Below are 3,883 nucleotides of genomic sequence, written 5' to 3' on the forward strand. Positions count from 1 at the left end.
TCTGAAGTGGTATAGGGCAGTGATGGCAAACCATTTTTTCCTTGGGTGCCGAAAGAGTGTGCTATTGTGCATGTGTGAGTGCCCATACCCACAATTCAATGCCTGGGGAGGGTGAAAACAGCTTCCCCCACCCCCGGAGGCCCCCTGGAGGCAGGAAATGTTCTCTTTCCCAACTTCTGGCAGGCCCAGTAGGCTCCTCTTTCACCCTCCCCAGGGCTGGCCAGCACACACATGCACGTTGGAGCTGAGCTATGGCAACGGCTCACATGCCAGAAGAGAAGGCTCCGCATGCCACCTGTCACACCCGTGCCATGGGTTTGCCATCACTGGTATAGGGAATCCTGCCTGAGCAGAGGGTTGGACTAGATCAGTGTTTCCCAACCTTGGCAACTTGAAGATATTTGGACTTCAACTCCCAGAATTCCCCAGCCAGGGAATACTGGCTGGGGAATTCTGGGAGTTGAAGTCCTGATATTTTCAAGTTGCCCAGGTTGGGAAGGACTGAACTAGATGACCTAAAAAGTCCATTCCAACTCAAATAAATAATAAAATACGTAAAACAATAAAAGCTGGGGTGGCACAGTGATAGAGTGCAGCACTGCAGGCTACTTTAGCTAATTGATAGCTGTAATTCAGCGGTTCAAGTCTCACCACTGGCTCAAGGTTGACCGAGATTGTTGGGAGCAATGTGCTGATTCTTTAAATGGCTTAGAGGGGGCTGTAAAAGCTCCATGAATCAGTATAAATGCTCTTGCTAAATCTTTGTTGCTCTTCTCTGCACTCTTTCTAGAATCTCAACTTCTTTTTTATACTGTGGTAACCAAAACTTGATGCCCAATTCCAAGCGAGGTCTTTCCAGGGCATTATAAAGAGGTATTACCACTTCATGTGATCTTAATTTTATCCCTCTGTTATTGCATCGGCTTTTTCCCCTGGTGCTGCACATTGCTGCCTCATATTTAAGTGGTTGTCCACTAGAAGGACATCAAATCCTAGAAAGGAGATACTAGTTAATGCTGAAGCTGTCTCTATTTTGCTGACCACTTTCTCCTTTTAATCAAAATGTTTGGATTCCCACTTGCATTAATTCTTATAATCTGCTCCATTCTCCAGCTACACACATCTCAATGTCCCGATGAGGTAAAATGGCTCCTAAACCGCCACCAGCAAAAGGTGAGCTATCTTTTCTGCCATCTTCTCTTCAAAATATGTCATCATCATCATCATCGCCATTGTCATTGGACAGGAACTTGGAGGTCCTCTAGTCCAACTCCCTGTTCAAGCAGGAGACCACGTATGACAATGGCAGTGCCCTACCTGTGGACTTCCTATATGGGAGAGTCCTGGAGACCATTTGCTGACTTCCAAGGACCCACTTGGTGTGGTGACCATGGAGGCTGCAACTGGGAATGAAGAACCCAGAACATGAAATGTGATGAAAGATCTGGGTGGGGTGGGGGAGGAGAGGGTCTTCCAGTACTCACAGCTGCTGCTTGGTGAACAGGTGACAGGTGTGGCCAGGAACTCTAGCCTGGTTCCATCTGGTGCACCAGTTGTGCCCTGCAAGAGGCCCTACTTGGTGCTGGTCTCGAAGCTTCCTCTAGTCCAGAAGAGAGCAGCACCAGCAGTGATGGGTGGGGTCTCAGGATGCCCCTGTAACAGCCCTACTTTGCACACTTCAAGCAGGAGATGTGACTCCAAGAGAATCCCCAGACTGGGCACAACGGACAGCAAGTGGCTCGGATAGCGAGATGGCAGGCATATACATTTAAATAAATAAACAGGTGCAAGCCCTCTTAAGACCAAAATTGGAATGTTCCTGCAACATGGCCGAGTCTGCAGAGAGGGGCAGCATACAAATCCAATAAATAAATAAACAAGTCCAAATAAACTTGGTGTTCTCTGAGCTTGGCTCCTTTCTTGCAGATGTTTCATTACCCAAATGGTGCATTGATGCTGTTGTCTAGTAGAGTAATGGAAAGTTTGTGAGAACACAACCAAGCTCAGAGCTCAAGGATCCCATTTCCTCCTCTTCCTCCTCCTTGATTGAATGGAATTCCTGCAGCTTCCTCATTAAGGCCTCCTGCTTGATGAACCTTTGGTAGACGTTGTGCTTGAGGGGGATAGGATTTTTGGGTCATGCATTAAGCCTGGAGCTCATCTTATTTGACACATTGGAGGTCAGTTGGTTTTCTGTCTTTTCTCTAGGTCCAGCTGCAGCGAAAAAGCCACCAGGTAAGTAGGCATCAGAAAATCCATGCAGTAAGTCAGGTTTGGAAGCCCAAACTGTTTGTAAAGAAATATAGACAAGTGACATCAGAAAAAGACATGGTGATTCCTCATGTTTTGGGTTTGCTTGTTTTTTTCTGTTTTTCAAAATTAACATATTAATTCTTTAGTTTTCACATTTGTCAAATGTTGGAGCTGGATCTTTAAAATTACTTTTCTCCAGAAGGCTCCACATGATGCTTAAGCTGCCAAGGAAGTTGGAATGAGCTGCACTGGCACTGTGGGCTTGTTTGTAGGTCTGATGCTGCTTCGCCCTCCCCACAGCCTTCCATCACTGGGAGGGTTGTGGGGGTGCAGGCCAGGCGGTGGGAGGGAGGACAGTCCAAGAGAGGAGGGGTCCGAGGGAAGGGAGGAAGGATCTGGACCCTCTCCAGGCAGAGAAAGGATGGAGACCCCCTGCTAGGCCTGGGATGCTGCCCGAGGACGTGTGTGTGTGTGTGGGTGTGTAGAGCCTTTTCAGAGGACACACAGCACGGCCCACCAGGTAACGGGGAAGGGAGCTGAGGGAGGCCATTTCAGGTGCAAGGGGCAAATACTGGGGATCTTCCATTGCAAGGAGAGACAGGGAAGGATTCTGTCCTGAGGAATGAAGCCCCCTTGCCAATTGGGCTATGGTTAACTGTCTTTCTCTGGTGGGTGTCTGGAATGCCTCAGAACCTTTGTTGCCATTGGTCTGCGGAGGGTGAGCACAGCTGGACCCAGTGCTGGTGCTCTGTTAAGTTGGCTGCTTAAGGCTGCTGGGCACAGTGACAACACAGAGTGTGGGCGAGTGGTGAAGGGTTGGGCTAGTATTAAACAGGTCCAGGTTGAAGCACATCCTCAGCTGTGGAATCTCCCTGGAAGAAGGGAAGGGATGGGGAAGAGGAGGGGGAGGGGAGGGAAGGGCAGGTGAGGTTATTCCATCCCAAAGAGTCAAGGAGCAGTTGGGTCCAAGGCCCGAATCTATGGGTTCTTTCTTATATTGGATACTTTGACCCTTCAGTGGTGTGTCCAAACTCTACTCCCTACTTACTCAGTGAAGTCTGGCATGGACATTGTGTCTATAATCTAAGGCCACCACAGAGTATAGGGCAGGTTTAAGGTCTCCTCCAAAGGTGAGCATTTCATGAAGGCTTCTCCATGAACAGGTTGGCTTGTTGAGAGCAATTGTAGATTGGGGTCTCACAGCATGTGAAAATGCATCGTGAAGATAGTGTGATGCTTATTGTTATCTCTTAAGATCATTTCTAATCAAGGCTTCCTTTCCAAACACAGGCAAGCCAAACAAATTACAACAATGTCTCCAAAGCTACAACTGCGCAACGATGGGTGTTATCATGGTCTTCTGTCTGTTTTTGTACACCCTTTGGTATATCAGTATATGTAAGTTTTTGATTTTATCAAACTAATCCATCAATTCTGGAGGTCTGGAACGATATGTGGGAATGAGCTTGGGAGACAGAGGGAGAATTGCAAAGCCAGACAATGGTTGGGAAAGACCCAAGACAGCCTAGAGCGGCCATAAGGGAGTGGGAAACATCTCACAAGAGACTCTCCTTCCTTTCTTGGTCTCTGAAGACGAGGGGGGAGAGATGGGACTTTCAGGAGCTCTCAA

General features: G+C 48.0%; 1 long non-coding RNA gene across 1 annotated transcript; it reads left to right on the forward strand.

Annotated features, from left to right (window-relative positions):
• Nucleotides 1-1,122: 1,122 nt before the first annotated feature.
• LOC139169859 (uncharacterized) lies at nucleotides 1,123-3,622 on the forward strand. The gene is made up of 3 exons (XR_011559541.1): nucleotides 1,123-1,173; nucleotides 2,209-2,235; nucleotides 3,544-3,622. It is a non-coding gene; the product is annotated as an uncharacterized lncRNA (long non-coding RNA).
• The last annotated feature ends 261 nt before the right edge of the window (nucleotides 3,623-3,883 follow it).

The sequence above is a fragment of the Erythrolamprus reginae genome, chromosome 7 (assembly GCF_031021105.1).
Source record: "Erythrolamprus reginae isolate rEryReg1 chromosome 7, rEryReg1.hap1, whole genome shotgun sequence".
In the NCBI taxonomy this organism is placed as follows: Eukaryota; Metazoa; Chordata; class Lepidosauria; order Squamata; family Dipsadidae; genus Erythrolamprus; species Erythrolamprus reginae.